Source organism: Pseudorca crassidens, chromosome 16, assembly GCF_039906515.1.
Source record: "Pseudorca crassidens isolate mPseCra1 chromosome 16, mPseCra1.hap1, whole genome shotgun sequence".
Classification (NCBI taxonomy): Eukaryota; Metazoa; Chordata; class Mammalia; order Artiodactyla; family Delphinidae; genus Pseudorca; species Pseudorca crassidens.
Window position 1 is genome coordinate 12,270,475 of NC_090311.1, and position 21,941 is coordinate 12,292,415.

The following is a 21,941-nucleotide window of genomic DNA, read 5'->3' on the forward strand; positions in this document are numbered from 1 at the left end:
TCATTAATTTACTAGCTGTTTGACATTGGGCTCATTGCTCAATCTCTCTGGGACTAAATTTTCTCCCCTTAACAGTGGGGGTACCTACCTTTCAAGGTCGTTGGGGACATTACATGAAGTCACGCATGTCAGTGCCTTCCTTACACAGTGCCTGATCGATGGAAAAAACTCAACTTATTGCGCCACTGTGAAGACTAACTTAATTTCTCAGTAGTATAATCTCTCCTCCACAAAGGAATCTGTTTTGCAAAGAGGGAGAAGGGACTTATGGAGAACAATTTGATCAGCAGCTGAGAAGCTGTGTCTGGATGGAGAGCGAGGATTCTCATCCCCACCAAGGGACAGACGTCAGTTACAGTAGATGCTTAATGCCTTTTTTGCTCAATAGGGTTTCAGGCCAGGGCTGAGGACAGTAGAAGAATTTGGGAAGTGACAAAACGAGATAAGCTGGGGGGACATACGCAGAGAACAGAGAATCTTTAAAGGTGGTTTTTATGGAGCTTCACCTTGCGATGTATAAAATGTCTTCCTTGTCTTCCCACCAAAGTGTTAGTAAAATCGACATCTCACTAAGAAATGTAGAGTTGGATCTTTTTGAGAGAAAGCTGTGAAATGCTTCTGGTTGGAGGGGGTGGGGAATGAATGGGGTCAGCCACACCTGGAGTTGCACCGTGATTAGTGGAAGATGTGAGTCCAGGGAGTGCAGGGGGTCAGGTCCCTTTCCTAGCTGCTCGCTGCTGCTGTGTGATGGGGGGCAGGCTGGCCCCGTCAGCCTCCATGGTTCAGGGTGGGTGTGTTCAGGGCAGAGATCTCCTAGCCCTGCTGGGTGTGGGTGGTGCTTCGGAGCCAGGCCCCCAATCGGCTGAATGAGCATGGGGGGTTTTACTTCTGCTGTGCTGGTGTCACTTCCTCTCGGCTGGTGCATAGACCCCCTCCAGGCTGGGTCTGCAGCTGGTGCAGTTCCTCTGACAGTGGCCGTCCCCCGGGGCCACAGAAGGGGATTCTCAGCCTTTCAGATTTCAGTAGGGAGAACTTGTTTTGGCTGGGCACTGCCTGCAAGATGCCTGTGGGCTACAACAGTTGTCTCCCATCAACGGGATGCCGAAGTTAAAACTACCCCCATATCAAGAAAGTACTGCCTTGCTGGGGCATGGGCATTTCATGCCCTCAACATGGGATTCCATGTCAACGCTAGGATCATCCCTCTGGGCATGTGTGATGGCTGGCATGTGTGCAATACCACCTGAAGAACTATTAGAGAACAAGCTCTCTTATAAAAACACCCAAGAGGACAATTTATTTGTCAGTCCACAAACACAGATTAAATAGCACCTGCTGGGTAACGTGCACTGAAGCAGGCATTGGGGGAAAGACAGAGGTGAATGAATGAGATCTGCCATTCCATCTAGTGGGAGGGATAGAGTTAGACCAAGAGGGAAACAACATGCAGAGTTCATGATAGGATGAAATAAACGTCATAGTACAGTTCGAAGTAACCTGCTGTGGGTGGAGAGAGCACTTCATTGTAACTGGAGCATGAGGGAAAATGTGGTAGAGGGTGATGGGGCCTTGGAAGGGGGAGGATGCTCCTGGCTGAGGCACTGCCAGGATCGACGTGGCGTGGGTAGATGGTGTGGGGTGTGAGCAGAGAAGGGTGGTTAAGTTCTGGTGGCTGGAGCACAGGAAGTGTGGACAGCTGACCGGGAGAAGAGGCTGAAGAGGTGAGCTGCGGCCAGGTGGTGGGAATCTTTGGTGTCAGGCCAAGAGGTTTAGACTTTATTCTGGAGGCAAAAAGGAGACCAAAGAGGACTTCAAACAGGGGCTGTAGCATGGTCCTGCCTCTTTTTAGGAAGAAAGTGAGACAGAAGGAAGACAGCTAGGAAAGGTGAGAGGCTCAGAAGATTAGTATTAATCAATCATTGTTAATTATATTTAGGAGTGAGAATTCCATTATGGATTTTTTTTTAAAGAAATAGGAGTCCTCATCAGATGCATCCTTAGCTCAGACCCATATTGAAATATCTACAATGACTCTGTAATTGAACCCTGAATAATGCTGGCCACTGGAAGATCTCAGGGGCTGGGCTTCAGTGGGTGATGGTGGAGTAGGTATTATTGGGATGGTCCAAGGGAGATAGGAAGCCCTGGTCCAGGATAGGGCCAGGTGAGGATGGAGTGGAGGGTGGATGAGGGAGAGGATATGAAGTAAAGCTGATTAGACTCTGAGTCCCTTTGGGGCAGGGGCCAGGTCTTCTGTTTCCTGCACAAGGTCTGGGGCATAAAGAAGGGGCCTGCTCCATCCTCAGAGATCAGCCATCCCCATCCCCAAGTCATCATTCTATCAGGTGGTCCCTCCCTCTTCTTGGATCCACGGGAAGATAGAGCAGCTGGGCAGTTTGGAAATTCTGTAATCAGCTGGTCAGGACAGCGGGGAAACATCATGACCGTCTTCTGGCCTTGGTCATGGGCCTGTAATCTGGGCCCACTCTTGAGGCTTCAGCACCTTCGAGACACAGAGCGAGCACCTGCCTTACAGGACAGAGGCACAGGGGCTTCGAATGTCCCGAGTTTGAACAAATGGGAAGGGGAGAGGGACGTCTGCTTTTCCTTCTTCTTCTTCTTTTGAGCCTTTCCTGGAGGTCTATGAGTTTGTTAAGGGCCCTGGTTCTCCTAGACCCACCCATAAAGGTCTGGGTGGTGGATGACCCAGAACCTGTATTTTTAACAAGTGAGTCCGCTGCCTTCCAAAGTTTGAGCACTACTGATATGGGAAAATTTTTCTAAGGAAAAGGAAGGGTCTGTGTATTTAAACCCAACTATACTAGGGTTCAAATGACCTTGAACAGGAGAAGCCATTGGATTCTCTTTTCTTGCGGGAAACTGCCAAGAAATTTGAGTTTTTAGAAGAAGTCCTTCCAGGTTTGTACGAGAAATTGTCACCTTTTTGTAAATAATATGCTGCCTGAATTTCTGTAGACCTTACCAGCCTGTGCGTATGGAAGAGCCATGTTACAAGTAATAATCCCAACTGACCTGATTGTACCCCAGCTGTACACGCAGCATCTCTAGCATTTCCCATGAGGTAACTTAAACATGCTAAGGATCAAGTTCTCATCCACCAGGTGGCGCCGTGGGCTTCCCAAGGTTCCGCTAGGCATTGGCCATCTTCCACCAGGCACCATCTCTTGGATACCCCAGAATTGGCATCATCACCCCCACTGAAGCCTGGGCTCTGAGGTTTTCCAGTGGCCAACACTATTCAGAGTTCAACTGCAGAGTCACGTAAATATTTCAGTATGTGTCTGAGATAAGGATGCATTGGATATTTCTAAAAAGACATACCCCGATAGAATTACCACCCCTAAAAGAAATGTGTAATGATTTCTTAATATCATCCAATACCAAGTCAGTGTTCAAATTTCCAGTTGTCTCATAGATGTCAACTTTTTTAAACAGTTTGCTTATTTGAATCCGGATCCGCAGAACTTCGTACGTGGTGACTGGTTCATCTGTTGCTAAATTTGTGGTTCTTTTATTCTACAGTCTCCCCCTCCATCTGTTTTTTTCCTTCTTGCAATTTAATCATACAAGAAACCAGGCTGTTTGTGGGGCTTCCCCAGTCTGGGCTTTGCTGATTGCAGCCCCTTGGTGTCCTTTAACATGCTCTTCTGCTGTATTTCCTATAAACTGGTAGTTGAATCCAGAAGCTTGATCAGATTCAAGTTCGTTTTTTTTTTTTTTTTAGTCATTACTACTTCATAGGTGGTCCTGTGTGCTTCTATCAGAAGGCAGTTAATGTCTGATTCTCTGTCTCTGTCTCTATCTCTATCTCTGCAGCTATCTCTATCTCTCTGTGATATTAGCAGCCATTGAGGAGCAATGCTTAGGTCCATTAGTTTATTAGGGGCTGCAAAATGGGACATTCTAATTCTATCATTGTTCTTTATTTATTAGCTCAGTTACTTCCATAATGAGAAATGTCCCTCTATCAACTCTTTGCTTCCTCAGTGGCACAGTCCTTTCTGGAAAGATAGGTTAAATGCTTGATTGCTTTAATTTTATCAGTTTTCAAAATAAGAAATGGGTTCTCTAGCATCCTCTGATGGTAACCAGTTAGGTTTAGCACCATTAATGATCTCATGGATTTAAGTATGTTTGGTGTGTTTCGATCCACGGCAGTTATTACCCTTAGCGATGCTCAGATTTTCTCAGCTTGAGCCAGTGACCCTTGAGTCCTTTGTCATGACCCTTTGATGGCTTAGTCTCATCTTGTATATTTCCTGAGCCGGTCCTGGAACCCATCATTTCTCCAAGCAGCCCTGGTTCCTTCCAGTAGGAAATGGTACTTTAAAAGCGCTATCTGGGTGTGAGGGATGCTTATTTCTCTTGGGTTGGTGATTGTTTCTGGGCCTTTTCAGTGAGTACATCTCAGAACTAGTTCTTTTCTTTCGTTAAAGATAAAATGCATCATGATAGTTACTGATGCTTCCTATCCAAGTTCAACTGCAGGATTTTTACCAGATTTCTTCTATCTTACACGTGTCTCCTTTCTTTCATGCCAAGAATACAAGAACGATAGAATTAGAAAATCACAAAATCACTCACTTTCTTCATCCCACATACACACAGGGAAGTCAAGTGACTTACACAGGTCACGTGGGCAGCAGGCATCGGTTCAGTCTGCCTGGCCTCAGAACCTGAGTCTTAAGGAGCACACGGTACGCTCCCTCTCTCTCACCAACTCTGCTGTCTGTAAAGTTCCTTCATGGATCCATGGGGCCGGCTGAGGGACCAACCAGTGCAAACAGCAAATCCCTCACCGAAATCAGAGCCTCCCCTCCAGCGAATCTGTTGACTGGGCCAAGAGCTTCCGCCTAGGCTCCCTTTCCCATGGAATGGGTTCTCTCAAGATGCAGCTTGACTTTGATGCCCGTAAAGCTCTCATGAACACCATGCGGGTTTCCCAGACACGGCCACGCAGTCTCTTCTCACTCAGATGGGAGTGGGACCCCACTTGCTTTTATAAGGCCCCCTCCCCCTTCTCTTTCCCGTTCAAGGCCAGGTCCACTTCTCCATCCTCAGCGAGTCTTGAGCTGAGCGGTTGCTTGGGTTTGACGTGAGGGCTGAGGTATGGTGTATTGCAGGAGACCGAGGGTCCTGTCTCCGTGGCATAAGGAAAAGAGCTCAGGATTCACTTTGCTGACTTGATCTCCAGCCCTCGCTCTGCCTTGATCACCTCCCTGAGCCTTAGTTTTCTCCTCTGTAAGATGGGATTGTCCCATGTGCAAGGTGGAGTGATGATAAAGCCTCCTCGCAGGGTGGTTGTGAGGATTAAATGGGGGCACGTATAGGGATAGGGCTGTGAAATGAATCTGTTGACTAATGGTTTTCCACTCTGTACCCTGGGGTGTAAAGAAGGGGTGGCTGGGGAAGGGTTGGGTCCCAAACATCATTTGTTGCTGGTGGCAGATCAGGACTAGAGCATCTGCTTGCCGAGTTGAGAGGGAATTTATTTCGGCTCTAGCTACCCGGGCAGCCCAGCCGCCTGTGTGGTCCCCGTGCGCCGCGGGTATGCTGAGATAATAGCTCAAGTACTTTGTTAAAAGAGAAAAGCTCTCCACGTTTCCATTAACTGCCCACGTGGGGCAGTTTCATCTCACCGCTCCAGGTTCCATTTACAGTCCAGTTTCTCAGCTGTGATGGACAGAAGTACCTGACTTGTTTCCGCTTCTCTCCACGAACCGCACGCATCCACAAACAGCAGAGATTCATCAGCTCACCCCTCACCCGTCCTTTCGTGTTCAAATCATTGCCTCCCCCGATCTTTCTCTCCCTTGTCCTCTTCAAATGATAGAGCCACGCATGCATTTCACTTTGAATTTCCAATGTCCCAAGAAGTGCTTTCATCCACATTGGGACCTGATGAGTTAATTTCTTAGGAAATAAGCTGAGCACCCAGGAGCTGTTATAATTCCCTACCCCCAATGCCAGCATCACAAAGAATAGCACAGCAGCACATAAATCTATTACTTGCATATGTTTACTTAATCACATTGGAATTCTCTTTGAACTTGACCCCAGGGAAGAGAGATCCCAGAACTGGCTGGTAGCTAAAATAATCCGCTGAAAAAAAAGTTCAGTGTCACACTAGAACTTCAGGGGCTGTTTGTGAAAAGCATGGAACCAGTGTGACTTCTACACTGTTTGATTCTGACAACAGGCTTACCCAGGGCTGGGGATGCCTCCCCACCTTAGGCTGTGGGTTGCAAACTGACTGGGAGGATACGATTTTCTTTTAAAATAAATAGGTGCCCTTACCTTGAATTTCCATATGGTAGGCAGTTAATGTGCCTGATCTCTGGAAAGGACAACGGGCAGTGGGGCCCTGGGCTAGACTTGTTAAGGCAAGATGGTAGAGTGGCTAGTACTGACTATGCTTGGGGATCCAAGGGATGCGTGCAAATCTGGGAGTCAAAGAGGTCAGGCTGGGCAGGCCCAAGGACAAGCAAAGAGGAGCACGGGGCAGGGCAAGAGGTGGGGGAGTGAAGTGATGGGTCGGAGACCAACACTGCCCACAGGGCCCGGATACGCCAGCTCATTGCTACGGAGCGTTGCTTGTCTATATGTGGATGGATTAGTGCAGGCACAACTACGGCCAGTGCCGAATCTGACCTGATGCCTGTTTTTGTGTGGCCTGTGAGCTAAGAATGGTTTTTATATTTTTAAATGGTTGGTATCGATGAAAAAATTAATCAGCAGTCAATCTAAGAAAGAAATGGAAAATTTTATTCGAGCCAACCTGAAGATTATAACCCGGGAGACAGCCTCTCAGAAAGCCCTGAGGACGGCTCTGCCCGGGAGAGGTCAAAGCACAGTTATATAATTTTTGAGACAAATGACCTATTGACAGTTTCCGCAACCCAGATCCAGAGGTACAAGAAGTAGTGGGTCATTGTGACCCCTTACAAGATTAAGAAGGAAGGTTATCTTCTAAGGAATTATGGGTCATCATGACCCTTTACAAGATTAAGGAGTGTTATCTCCTAAGGAGGTCTGGATAATGCAGGTGCACAGTATACGCCAGAGGGGAGGGAGGAGGCCCAAATGGGCAGAGAAAAATTTTATGGTTTTTTTTGTCTTTCCATAAAATATGAATTTTATTTCATCATTGGAAAAAAATCAAAAGGAGAAAAATATTTTGTGATGTACAATGTATGAAATTCAAATTTCAGTGTCTAGCAATAAAGTTTTATTAGAACACAGCTGCGCTTGCTCGTTTACATAATGTCTAAGGCTGCTTTTGTGCCGCTGTGGCAGGGTCAAGCCGCTGCGTCAGAGGCTGTGTGGACCACAGAGCCTGAGATATACTTTCTTGCCCTTTGCAGGAAAAGTTTGCCCACCTGTGGATTAGTATAATATGCACAGATGTGAAGCACAGGTTTGAGACAACTTGGGTTCTGGGTGGAATTAAGACCAAGTGAAATGAGCCATGAACTAGCTTGTTTTAGTGTGGGCCAGTTTCCTAATCTGTGAAATGGGTGTATTAACGTTACCGGTCTCATAAGGTGGCTGCCCACTGAGAACCTGCTGACGGACCCCTCATGTGTATTTCAAGACATTTACGTGGCTGGGAGGGGCCACAGAAATTGGCTGGAGATCATTTGCAGACCTGGGTCGTCATTTGAACCACTTGCTGAGCTCTAAAAACAGGGAGTCCTGGGCCACCATTCCTTGGAGAGACTGATGCAGTAGGTCTGGGGTGGGACTGAGAGGCTGTGATGTCACCGAGCTGCCCCGGGTTGGGGAAGCGGTGATCTGGCTATGCACCTCGAGCCACAGGTGAAGACACAGGGGTTTGATCAATCCTTCCGGGTCCCTCTTCACTGACCCCTCTGCCTGCACCCTTTCTTCCTGAGATCTCGTGGCCCCATGTTTCTTTTGTCCCCACACTGGGCTCAGGCTGTCCTGTGGCATCACAGTTTGTGGACGCCATTCTCTGCCCCTTTAGGCTGGGAGCTTGCTAAGGCCAGGCTCGGGGGAACACGTTTGTCGCCCCACTAAAGCCCTAGGCCAAGGTCACTCCTGGTTCCACACCCAGCGAGGCGTGGGCAGCTGTGCCACAGGTGGGAGGTGCGGCTTTGACTTCTACTCGGCTCTTTCCTAGCTGGGGGGACTCGGGCCAACCATTTAACAGTGCCTCCCTTTCCCCCCATCCAAGGCCTCAATTTCCTCATTTATGATATGTGGCTGGTCCTCCTCATGGACTGTTGTAGGGCTCAGAGAGACAGTAGTCATAAGAGCACTCAGTAAGAGGAGAATACTGTGCAGGTGGAGATGCGGCTCTTAGATGCTCAGTAGGAGAATACTGTGCAGGTGGAGATGCGGCTCTTAGATGCTCAGTAATCGTGTTCCCGTTTGCCCAGAACCAGGGGGATGTGCATTCAGCCCATTCTCTGGACATTGTGTCTTATACTTCCCAAGCTACCTCCCAAGGCTGTTGACTTCCCCTGCCAACATGGATTTTGGGCGTAGGGCGACCAGCACTGAAAGTCCTTTGTCCGGGGAAACTCCTCAGTCGTAGGCAAACTGGACGCTTGGTCACTCCGGTTGGGCCTGACCTGGGAGCTGAGCTTTTACTCACTGGCACAAGGTGATCAGCTGAGTGCAAGGGAAGGTCCTGGAAGGATGGTAAATTAGGGGTGTGCAAGGGAAGGTCCTGGAAGGATGGTAAATTAGGGGTGTGGGCTTTTGGCATCCTGTCAAGACCCCTTTCCTCCTGGCCAGCACCCCCAACCCTGCTCCTAGGACCCGTCTCCTTCTGGCCTCTGCTGAGTTGACATGGAGCCCAATCTAAGCCCATATTTAGAATTTGTCCACTTTTCTCCATCTCCCCCTCCTTCCCAAGTCTGAGCCACCATTATTTCTCACCTGGAGGCAGCTTCTGAACTTGTCCACCTGATTCCACTCTGACCCTCATCAAACGTACCCTCCACAGTCTACAGGACCAATACACTGATTGCCTTAAATTGCCAGTATAATCATGTAGGCCTATGCCTACTTTTTTTTTTTTTTTTTTTAATGCCTACGTTTTTTAATCGCCCTCAGTCCTCTTAGGATATAGACCAAACTCCTTACCTGACCTGCAGGGCTGGCCCCTGGTCCCTCCTCCTCTCCAATCTTAGCTCTTGCCCCTCCCCACTGCTACTTCCTGCTTTGGCGTCTGATTCTTGGAATGCTCTTTCTCCTGCTTAGCCTGGCCAACTCCACTCCTTTTCAGGCCCCAGCTCCAACATCACTTCCTCACGGAAGCTTTCCTTAGCCTCCCTGGTTTTACCTGAACTTCTTCATAGCAGTTAACACAAATGTAATTCTGATTTGTGCATGTGTGTGTAATTACTTGTTGTCTGTCTCCCCACAAGGCTGTAAACTTCATGAGGGTAGAAGCCACATTTTTCTTGTTCCCAGCTGCATTCCCAGCAGCTAGCACAGTGCCCAGGATATAATAGCTGCTCAATAAATATTCTTGAACAAATAAATGAATGAAGGGTTGAATGGATTATCAGATGGATAGATGGATGAAGGTTGCAGGGGTGGATGGTGGATAGATTATGATTGGATGGTGGATGGAAAGATAAATGGAATGAATGGGTAACTGGAAGAATAAGTGGTTAGATAGTGGATGGATAAGACGGATGGTTGGATGGATGTACAGTGGACGGGGCCCCTGAGACCCTTGTTCTTGGGTGGCTCCCTGTCTCAGCCTCATTCCATCTGTGCTCTTGTTTTGTTCTCATCAACAATAATAGCTACCAGCATTCCTGGCAAAGGGGACTTAACTTTCCCCATCTCTTTGGGAAGATGTTTGCCTTCAGGGAGGCAGCAGAGTGGTTGGCAGGCCCCAGTGAAAATGAGGTCCAATGCTGTGGCATCATTTTCACCAAATCCTGCTATCTGTCAGGATCACTTGGATGTCATCTGGGAATATGACCCTCAGTAGCTGCTGAGGTCCTGGGCTCTCCTCCCTGGGGATGGGCCCTCTTCGGTCAGATTCTGCAGTTGTGAGTGGCAGAGCCAGCTGATGGTGCTGGTGCTTTGGCTCCAAACACCCTGAACCCTACTTATCCCTAAAACAGAGGTCAGCAAACCTTTTTGGTACAGGACCAAATAGTAAATGTTTAGGCCTTATAGACCATACGATCTGTGTTGCAACTATTCAACTCGGCTTTTGGAGCATGAAAGTAGGCATAGAGAATATGTAAAGAAATAAGCGTGACTGCATTCCAATAAAACTTTACAAAAGCTGGTAGGTTTGGCCCAGAGGATATAGTTTGCTGACTTCTGCCTTAGAGAAGTAGGTCTTAAAGTGTAGTCTTTGGACCAAAGCACTAGCATTACCTGGGAACGTGTTAGCAATGCAAGTTCTTCGGCCCTATTCTAGACCTACTAAATCAGAATAAATATCTTCTGGGGCTTCCCTGGTGGCGTAGTGGTTGGGAGTCCGCCTGCCGATGCAGGGGACGTGGGTTCGTGCCCCGATCCGGAAAGATCCCACATGCCGCAGAGCGGCTGGGCCCGTGAGCCATGGCCGCTGAGCCTGTGCGTTCGGAGGCTGTGCTCCGCAACGGGAGAGGTCACAACAGTGAGAGGCCCGCGTACCGCAAAAAAAAAAAAAAAAAAAAAATTTCTGTCTGCATCCCCACTTCCTTCTGGGACTCCAATTACATGTATGTTAGGTTGCTGGAAGTTGTTCCAGAGCTCACTGATACTCCTTTAATTTTTTTTAAGATCTTTTTTCTCCTCTCTGTTTCGTTTTAGATAAGTTCTATTACTGTCTTCAAGTTCACTAATCTTTTCTTTCGTAATGTCTAATCTTCCAGTAATCCCATCCAATATTGCTTTTTATCTGAGACACTGTAGTATTGAGATGAAGTTTGAATTTTGGTCTTTTAAAAATATTCTCCATGGTTAGGGACTTCTGTGGTGGTCCAGTGGTAAAGAATCCACCTTACAATGCAGGGGCTGTGGGTTTGACCCCTGGTCAGGGAACTAAGATCTCACATGCCGTGGGGCAACTAAGCCCACATGCCACAACTACTGAGCTTATGCGCCTCAGCTAGAGTCCTGGTGCCGCAAACTACAGAGCACACGTGCCCTGGAGCCTGCATGCCACAGCTAGAGAAGAGAAAACCCACATGCCACAACTAGAGAGAAGCCCATGCGCAGCAAAGAAAGATCCCACATGCCTCAGCGAAGATCCTGTGTGCTGCAACTAAGACCCTACACAGCCAAATATAAATAAAATAAATTAAAAATCTTAAAAAAAAAAACTATTCTCCATGGTTCTATGTAGCTTTTCAACATATGGAATACAATTATAATAATTGTTTTCATGTCTTTGTGTGCTAACTCTGACATCTGTGTCAATTCTGGGTTGATTTCAGTTGATGGCTTTTTGTTCCTCACCATAGTCATGTTTTTCTGCTTCATTGCGTGTCTAGTAATCTTTGACTGGATGTCAGACATTGTGATTTTACCTTGCTGCGTGCTGGATGTTTTTAAATTCTTGAGCTTTTTTCTGGGATGCAGTTAAATCATCTTTTGACTCTTGAGTCTTGCTTTAAGATTGGGTAGGCAGGACCAGAGCAGTGCTGTCTGGGGTTAATTATTCTCCACTACTGAGGCAAGACCTTTCTGAATACTCAACGTCCATGTTTTCCAGTCTGGCTGGTGGGAATAGGCACTGTTCCTGGCCCTCCTTTTGGAAGGTTCTTCCCATGACAGTGGGTAGTTTCCTCACATGCCTGAGCTGATCAGTCTCGGCAGATACTCAAAGGCAATCCTTTGCCGGTCTCTGGAGATCTCTCTGGACAGCTCTCTTCTCTCCAGGACCCTGTCCTTCGACCTCTAGCTGCATGGGTCTCCCCCAACTCTCAGCTCCATCTCTTCAACTCAGAGAGTCCACTGGGCTCCACTTGGGTTTCCCTTTTCTGCACCACCTCTGGAAACTTTCTGAAGGCAGCAAGCTAGGGCCATCATAGGTCTTATCTTGTTTATTTCCTGAGTCTCAGGATCACCGTCCATCATTACCTGATGTCCAAGGGTTTTAAAAATCCTTACTCCATCTTGGTCAAATGCACTTCTGTAAGCAGATGTACTGATCTCTGATATTCTGATTGCTCAGAAACAGTAATTCAGACTTTATAAATGTGAGGACATTTGATTCCTCAGGAACTCCAGTGAAGTACTGTAGTTATTTTCATTTTATAGCTGAGGAAACCGAGGCTCAGACAGGTGAAGTGACCATTTGCCTGACCCCCAAGCTCTCATATTTTCATTGCTTGACGCTGCTCCCCTTCCGCGTCTGCCAGCCCCTGCTGGGATATCTTCTCTTTGAACCAAAGCACACCCTGGGAGTGCAGTAGACGGGGATCCTCCCGATACTCGAAGTGTGGGCTGGGAGCCAGCATCATCTGCATCCCCAGGAGCTTGTTAGCGAGCAGAGGCTTGGCTTCTTCCACGCCTGTTGAATGAGAACCTGCACGTTAGCAAGATCTTAGGTGACTTTTTGCATGCGTCACAGTTGGAGACACATTCAGTCAGAAGCTGTTTCCTGTTCTTCAACTCCTGAGGCCAGTCCTGGCTCCCTGGGAGCAGGGAGCTGAGCTGGACTGGGAGGAGGCACGGCCAGAAGCTGTGGGTCCCACACCCGGGGGAGCCTGTAGGGCCCCACCTCTCTTCCAATGGCAGTTTATGTGCCTGGCCCAGCACATACTGGGCAAGGCTGCCGGAGGAGCTGCTTGGACATGGCCTCTGCCCTCTGGGAGTTTGTCTAGAACACAGTTTTCCAGGAAGTTGTGACTCACCTGCCTTCATCTACCTGCCAGGTGCTAGCCTGGCTGGAGGCCAGTGGGCTGAGCTCTGGGAGAAGCAGCCAGGAAGGCCTCCAGGGGAGGGGAGTGGAGAAAAAGCGGCTGGTGGTGGGGGAGCAGCTGCTGGCTGTGGCGCCTTCCCTGCAGGGCTGGCCCGGGCTGCCCGGTGGCCGCATTGCCTGCCCCACTCCCTTGCCCCCCACCTCGCCACAGCCAGAGGCAGGCCATAAAACAGCCGGACAGGGCTTCCCTGGTGGCGCAGTGGTTGAGAGTCCGCCTGCTGATGCAGGGGACGCGGGTTCGTGCCCCAGTCCGGGAAGATCCCACATGCCGCGGAGCGGCTGGGCCCGTGAGCCATGGCCGCTGAGCCTGCGCGTCCGGAGCCTGTGCTCCGCAACGGGAGAGGCCACAACAGTGAGAGGCCCGCGTACAGCAAAAAATTTCCTCTGAGACCCTTACCCCTTACCTTGCAATTCACATAAACTGCCCCCAGGAGGAGGGTGGTACCTGAAGCTGGGAGAGACTTAACAGAGTTCTAGATCAGCCTCCTCTTCCCAGGTAAGCATGCTTGTTCTCTAAAGAGGGGGCTCCAGGCACTGGTAGAATTTTTCTCCTAACCAGTTACCCTGCAACCCCTCTCTAGGCATGGGGTTCCCAGACTTCTCTAACCGGTACCCACACCTGCACAGTATTTATGAACCACACTGCAGCCAGGTGCCAGGGAAAATGAACCAGCACAGCTGTGAAGTCGGAGAGCCCTGGCTTCGGGTCTGGCACGCACTGTGACAGGCTGTGTGGCTTTTGGCCAGCTTAGAAGCTTTGAGCCTCAAATTCTTCACTAGACCATGGAGTGACAATCAGAGCCACCTGAAGGAGTTTCAGTAAAGTGAGTTAATGTGTGGACCGGGCATGATGGTTCATTTTAGGTGTCAACTTGACTGGGTCACAGGGCACCCAGATTGTTTGGCTAAACATTTCTGGGTGTGTCTGTGAGGGTGTTTCCAGATGAGATTAGCATTTGAATTGGTGGACTCCAATAGCTAAACCATCCAGGCTATAATAGCACCTGACTGAACTGTGAATTTGTGCCTCATTTCTCTGGGGTTTTGCTCCAAATCCCTGCTTTTGTTGTCCAAATGCACCTCACTGTTAAGACAGCCCTGCATCTTATGCCAGTAACTGAAGCCACTTAGAAATAACTCCACTGTGATATTTAGCAAATTATTTTTTATCTGATGGGTAAACTCAGCTTTCATGTCAAAGAGAAGGGAACAGAGTGAGGGGTGTTCAGGGCGCCTGCTGGGCTCGCTTCATAAAAGGTGCCTTGTTATTTTGCATTCTGTCTCCAGTCATGCTATTTCTGCTGGGCTAAGCTGTCACTGACGTGTCACTGGTGGCAATAATAAAACTTGAGGAATGGGGGGAATATCCTAATTCAGCTAGAAGGCCCGGACTGAACAAGTGAGGCAGTTTTCCAGATGAAGGAAGATCCTGGCCCCAGTCTTATTTTCCCAAGCCTCATGCTAGGCAGGCTTCCTGCCCACCCACATCTGCATCGTGTTTTCCTTTCCTTCTGCACAGCCCACTCCCAAGCAGAGAGCACCAGCTGCCCCCTTTTCTGGCCAGTTGGGTTCGCCTGCCGCTGGGGCTGAGATCTCCCAGCCGAGGTCCTGGCATCATAGCCTTCATAATTGCTGTTCCTTCAGCTGCAGACAGGCTTCCCCTGGGTATCTGCATGGCTGTCTCCTCACCATTCAGGCCTCAGCTAAAATATCACCTCCTCAGGGAGACCCTCCCTGACCACCTCTATAAAGCAACCCCCACTCCCACCAGCAGTCTCATCCACTGTCAGCCCTGTGAGTGAGCTGTCTTGGACACCCAGCTCAGCCAAGCTTCAGGTGGCCACAGCCAGCTGATATCTGACTATAAGGACATGAAACACCAAGTGAGACCCGCCCAGCTGAGCCTTGTCAACTCACTGAGCCATGAGCAATGCTGTCCCCTGTTGAAAGACACTGAGTGTTAGCTAACTTTATCCTCCTCACAACCCTGTGAGGAGAGACACTCTTATTCCCTTTATTTTTTTTTAATATCTTTATTGGAGTATAATTGCTTTACAATGTTGTGTCACTTTCTGCTGTACAACAAAGTGAATCAACTATACGTATACATATATCCCCATATCCCCTCCCTTTTGAGCCTCCCTCCCACTCTCCCTATCCCACCCCTCTAGGTGGTCACAAAGCACCGAGCTGATCTCCCTGTGCTATGCGGCTGCTTCCCACTAGCTACCTACTTTACGTTTGGTAGTGTATATATGTCCATGCCACTCTCTCACTTCGTCCCAGCTTACCCTTCCCCCTCCCCGTGTCCTAAGTCCATTCTCTACATCTGCATCTTTATTCCCGCCCTGCCACTAGGTTCATCAGTACCACTTTTTTAGATTCCATACATATGTGGTATTTGTTTTTCTCTTTCTGACTTACTTCATTCTGTCTTACTCCCTTTAGAAAGAAGGAAAGGGAGCCACAGAGAGGCAACTGAATCCCCACAACTGTGCTATGAGGCGCGAAGATCCTCATTTTATAGAGGGGAGCTGAGGTTCTGCAGAGTTAGGAAGTCTGCCTGGGGATCCCCGCTGGGGACTGCGGCCTGGGTGAGAGGTCTGAGGGGCTTGAGGCCTGAGCCTCCGCCCCCCACCCTCGCTGCGGCTCTGCCCTATCTGTCCTTCAAGTGCGGCTCTTTTCAGCCCTGCTTCTGCATTTCTCACCCAACAGGCCCTTTCCAGGGAGCTCCTCCCTCCCCAAACAAGCACCGGGGGCTGACATTTTGTAAGCTGTGCTCGGAACAGTGCTGGGTGAAAATAAATTCCATGTGCAGCAGTGAGCTAAACAAACAAAAAACCAGCATAGAATATTTGCAGAAAATATAGGAGAATATTTTTGTCATCCTGGGGAGTGTGAGCCGTCCTCACCGAGTCACCAAACCCAGATGCTACCAAGGAAAAGACTGACCTACTTGACTACAGAAAATCAAAAAGTGTTCAGATTGACGAAGGCACAATAGAGTGAAGTGCAGACCAGGGAAAACTTTTTCTTCATATCTGACAAAGAATTAATATTCAAAATATACCATGAGAAAAAGTCAAAGTGCCCAGCTTTAAAAATGGGCAAAGGGGACTTCCCTGGCGGTCCAGTGGTTAGGACTCTGTGCTTTCACTGCCGAGGGCCCAGGTTCCATCCCTGGTCGGGGAACTAAGATCCCACAGGCTGCGCGGTGCGGCCAAAAAACAAACGAAAAACCCAGAATGGGCAAAGGATCTGGCTAAGATAATTCACAGAAGACAACTGTGATTAGCAGTCAACCTATAAAAATGGACTTGGCCATTTCCCTCATGGTCAGGGAAGGGCAAACTAAAACAAACACACTTCATTAAAAACAGATGGACAAGTTTTTAAAAATCGATGCTATCAAGTGGTGTTGAGGCTTAGGAGAAAAGGCGTTTTCAGCCCAGGCTGCTCTTTGTAATTGCATGTACGTATTCACAAAGTGCTTTGTGCTTTGGAGGACGTGAAGCTTTCCCACCAACCTTCAGGAACCGAGCTGTTCCAGACGGGAGCCACTCACCACCTGTGGCTATTGAACCCTTGAAGGGTGGCTAATCTCAACTGAAACGTGCTGTAAGCGCAAAACACACACCGATATTAACGACCTAGTACGGAAAAGATAATGTAAAACAGCTCATTAGACATAGGGCGCTCCTGACAGCAGCCCTCCTGGCCTGACTCGTGACGAGTCAGATGGACAGACTTCTGGGACTTGGAAGGAGGCCACTTCACTGGTCAGCGGCCTCAGGGGGAGGGCTGCCAAGCAGAGCTGGATGAGGGTGAGGTCCAGGAAGCGAGGGCCCTGGCAGCCCAACTCCCACCCAAACCCCAAGGCCATGTGAGTCCCATTTACCTGAGCACATAGGGACAATGGGGCCTGAACCTCAGGAGAGCTAGAATGTTCTGAGCCAGTGAGAGGAGGGAGAGCAGGGCCAGTGTGCCTAGAACGTGTTGTGGTGCAGAGTCACCACGGCCAGATTTCTGCTCCCCCCTTTCACGGTGGCTGCCCCCTCATAAATGGGTGCTGCTTCTTCCAGTCTGACAAACTTTGAGTGAATCAAACCTTTGGGGCTACCCACTGCCAGTGCTGAGATGGCCATGTTCCTCATTTCATGACTTAGAAATAGTACTCAACTCTGAGCAGACTCAAGCCTCCCCACACCCCACCCCTCCCGCCCTGCGATAAAACCGCAGCGCAGACTCACCACCTCAAGTGTTTTGTTTTCCCTCTCACATACAAGTCCAGAGGATGGCGTTTCAGGGCTGACGCGGGGCTCCACAGTGATCAGAGACCGCGGCTGCTTCTGTCTTTCTGCTCCACCCTTGTTAGTGAGTGGCTTTCATCCTCAAGTTTGCTTCTGCTCCAAAATGATTGTTGGAGCACCAGCCATCATGTCTATATTCCAGGCAGGGAAAAGAAGAAGAGGGAAGAGCAAAAGTGTGCATCCCAGCTTTCTGTTCTCCTCAGCTGTCATACCCAGTAATCTCTGCTCATATTTCCTTGACCAGAATTTAGTCACTCAGGTGCGGGTGAGGCTGGGAAAGGTGGTTTTCTAGCTGGACACATTGCCCCTTGGAATTAAACAAGAGTTCTGTTCCTAAGGAAGAACAGGAGAATGAATACTGGTAGACAACTAGAAATTTCTGCCTCACTTAGCATGGCAGTCAAGGCCTTGAATGAACTTTCAGAACCAGTGAGCTCATTCTGCTTCTTCTCCTGCACTGCGGGCCTGGCTCACGGTTGGGAGGACACGGAAAGTCGGTCATTCAGTTCTGTTAGGCTTGTCTGCCTGACTTGGATAACCAACACGTGACCAAGCCCAAATATTCTGCCTTCCCACTCAGCTTTTCTGCCGCTTCCAAGGTAGCATCTGGAACCCCACGTGAAGGGCAGAGCTGCTAAGGGCTCCTATTCTGTCCCCCAGCGAGTAGGGCAGTTTCCGTTCAGCTACCCTGGAGTCGCCCACTGAGAAGACACTGCTGCTGTAGGGCCATGGGCTGGAGCCTACTCCGTGTTTGCACACGTGCACACCCCCATGCACACATTCCCCCAACTCTCTGTCTTCACAGTCACTTACATTTCTCCTAGCTTTCTCTCTCTTGCTTCTTACACGTACACCCCAAGGAAAGAAACCTCTTCTAGTGTTAATACCTTTCCACCTGGAGCAGGTTACAGGGCTCCCACACGTGAGCAGATCTTTGAAAGACTTGAGTGCAGTGGAGGGGTGATGGTGACGGCAGCCTGTGGTCCAATGTCCCTCAGGTCCCCCATGGCAGGCTGCGGGTGCCTTTGTGATTCATCCTTTCAGGTGGGCAACCTCGCAAATCAAATATCAGGTCTAATTGTTAAAGCTGTTTTCGTGACAGTGGTTTTCCATTCAGTCCCCCAGAGCTAACAATATGTAATCAGTTTTCCTTAACAAATGACCTCCTTTAACTTCCTTAGTTCATAATTAATTTGCTAGCATGTAGCAAGATAATTAACACTCCTGATTAGAGACAGGCAAAAGAAGGAACCTCTTTTTCTCGTGGCCAAGGCAAATATTGATTAAAATCTGAGCTGTTTTCTAATTTTCCTTCCAATTTAATTCAGTGAAGGTGGTGGTTGGTGATTTGTGGGTTTTGTTTAAAAAATTAAAATGGAGGTAAGATGAATGAGTCTTGCTACAGAGCACTTTATTACCAGCTCACGTTTTGGATACTTTTGCTGTCTTTTCGTCGGATATAAAGACGTGAAACCAGAGAATCAAGGGGCAATTGAATATGTTTAATAGAGGCTTTAAATAACTGTAGAGACTTGCAGCTCATTAGGAGGGGAACTGAGGGGTGGGCTGGGGTGAGGAGAATGGAGAAATCCTCCCAGAACCCTGATGGTGAGCACCGTCTTCTGAGTGGTCTGGTCCATCTAAGTTTACAAAGCCCTTTCACTCCCTTATCTCACTTGGTCCCCACACAGCTCTGGGATGGGGATGGTGGGGAGGGACCCACCGTGGGAGCCTCAGCATCTCTGATGTGTAAACAGGCCCAGAGATGTGAAGAGAGTTGAGGAAGTGGAATCAAACCAGGGACTGCACCCTCTGCAGGCTGCACCCTGCGTCTTCCTACCTTTGTGAAGACCCATGCAGATGGCTGATTCCGCGCTTTTTGTGTCTCTCAGCTTCACCTGCGCATTATCGTGAGGTAAGCCAGGTGCCAGGCCACGAGGTTTAAGGTGCCCTCACTCTCGGGCCCCTGCACTCTCTGCCCTCGCTACCTCGCTTGTTCCACTCCAGCCCGGGCCCTGCATCCAGGCCCTGTGCTACTTCTTCATGTTTCAAGCACTATTTAATCCTCACGACCTGGTGAAATGGGTGTTTGGGTTATCTCCGTTTTTACTGATGAGGATAACGGGGCTTAGAGAGGGAGTAACTTGTCCAAAGTCACGAGGCTGGAAAGGCGGAACTTGTTTGGAGCCCTGGCTGGCTGGCTCCAGGGCCTTTGCTCTTGAGGCAGAATCCCAGATTTCCCAGGAGGAGAAATGCTTGGACCGGGCCATCATCTACCCACAGGCTGCTTGCTTGGCCTGCCCTGGCTGGGGGTTCCTTGGAGAGGGGCCGGGAAAGGGAGAGAAAGCCCAGTGCAGGTGGGTCTTGGGAACGTGGCTGGGATGTGCGTGTGTGGAGTGGGGAGGGCGAGTGGCCACAGGAAGGAAGTGAGGATTCTTGCTTGGTCCCCTCAGGCGGGCAGACCCTGCTGATGAAAACAGGGCTGCTCTCACTTTGGCCCCTTGCAGCCTCCCAATCTTAGACACAACATTCCCTCAGGGCATTGGGCTCCTCTTCCAGGTCTCTGGAGATGGAGCCTTTCCCAGGGGATGGAGGATGGAGTGGGCATGCTCAGAGGGGCTGGGGTTTGGGGCTCAGGCTGTGGCCCTCCAATGGGTGGCCAGCTTTCTGGGAGTCCTTCCAGGGTATCCCCTCACCCTCAGCCCAAGGAGCATAGCAAATGCTTAGGGGAAGGGAAGCCAGGGGCAGGAGGTAGGCAGTGCAAGGTAGCAAAATCGCCCCTGCCCCAGGGCCGTGAGCAGCACTCTGAGGGGACCCTCCCAGACCTCTGTCCACAAGGGGGTGCGAACCAGAACAGTGGCTGATCCAAAAGACTGCGATCTATAATTTATCCCCAACTCCTTCCAGAAAAGACTGGCGGCTGCCTGCCAGGGGATTTGTAACGGAGGATTTTGCTTTGATGCAGCTAAGGGGATTTCAGGTGGTCCCTTGGGTTAGGTGCTACTGAATTAAGACCATCTGTGAAGCGGATTCCTATGTATTGACTTCTCTGTGCTCACGGCACCGCTGCAGTCAGGATGATTATCTCCATGTGACAGATGGGGAAACTGAGGCTCAGGGGGTGAAGTAACTTGCCCAAGGTCCCATACCTAGGGCAGGCAGGATTACAATTCAGGTCCATTTAACTTGGGCAGCATCAAGGACTCTTCCCTGGAAGCAGACGGTGATACCATTTAAAATCTGACTGAAATCTCTTTGGTGCCTACAGCCATTTGAGGCATGACCCAGGTTACCCAGATGGTTCTAGCCACCCACTGAGCACTGGCCTGTATTTCCCTGGGACCACTTCTACCCAAAACATGGGTGTTGCCTAGTCCTGAATGGACTGTCTTTTGTTAGGCAGAATAGGAGGGAAGAGGGTGAGATCTGGCAATCTGTGTACTTTGTATACACAGGCCCAGTCATAAGGAGGCCCACTACCCACCTGTCCAATCAGAGTCAGCGTGTCGATGGCGAGGTTCTTGTGGACGTGGCCCAGAGTCAGATTGACTGGTTCCCGTGACGGCTCTGCCAGCGGGAGATGTGTCAGCTTGGGCTGCCGTTACGAAATACCACAGTTCTCTCCCAATTCTGGAGGCTGGATGTCCAAGATCAAGCGTTACAGGATTGGTTTCTTCTGAGGCCCCTCTGCTTGGCTTGCAGATGGCTGCCTTCTCCATGTCCTCACGTGGTCTTTTCTGTGTGCAAATCCCTCCTGTCCCTTCCTCTTCTTATAAGGAAACCTATCCTATTGGATTAGGGCTCTACCCATATGACCTCATTTAACCTTGTTTTACCCCTATAAAGGTCCTATCTCCAAATACAGTCACATTGGGGGGTAGGGCTTCGACATACGAATTTTGGAGGGATACAATTCCGTCCATAATTGGTGAACATAGGTGTGTGCCTCCCTAAGCGTCAGTTTCCTTGTCTGTTACATGAGGTTAATAAAAGTAACTATTCCATAGAGTTTTCCAGGGAATTCAATGAAGTATTACATGGGGACGATGATGGCATACAACACGTGCTCAGTGTGCTAGGTACCATCACCATCACTTTTATCGTCCCCATCACCACTACATCGTCTCCATCAGTCTAGAGATCTGCTGCTTTCAAACCTCTGGGTCCTGCTTGTCGCTTGTGGTTCAAGGTTGCAGTTAGTGAGAATCAGAGCTGCAAGGATCTTGACCTTTAACACCAAAGGCTGATTTTACAAATGAGGAAACTGAGGCCGAGCTAGTGGTCATCTGGGATCAGAATGCTGGTAACCTGTCCCCTGGCCTGGTGATCTTGAACCATTTCAGTGTCTAGGAGGGGCCAGGAGAAGGCTCCCTTCCCTGCTGGGACCACCCATGGAGTATTTGGACAATTCAATTAGTTTTATCCCCTTAATATTTTATGGACTGTATTTCCCTCATGTCTTAATGGAGTGCCTGTCACATAGTGAATGAATAAAAGCCATTCATTACCAAATCCCTACACATGGGTCCTCAACCCAGCCCCTCTCCATAAACCCGGAGTCCCAGCTCCTGGTGTGATGACATCAAACCCTTCCAAGGGCAGCCTAACATTTCCTTGCTTCATCCCATCCAGACATATGTGTCTCCCTGGGAATTTGGATGGCAGTATTAATAAGCCACCAGGCTTCAGTCAGAAGGGCA

General features: G+C 49.3%; 1 long non-coding RNA gene across 1 annotated transcript; it reads right to left on the bottom strand.

Moving 5' to 3' along the window:
- Positions 1-17,170: 17,170 nt before the first annotated feature.
- LOC137208382 (uncharacterized) lies at positions 17,171-20,967 on the bottom strand. The gene is made up of 3 exons (XR_010935616.1): positions 20,726-20,967; positions 18,055-18,294; positions 17,171-17,372 (listed from the first exon to the last, which is right to left on the bottom strand). It is a non-coding gene; the product is annotated as an uncharacterized lncRNA (long non-coding RNA).
- Between the last annotated feature and the right edge of the window lie 974 nt (positions 20,968-21,941).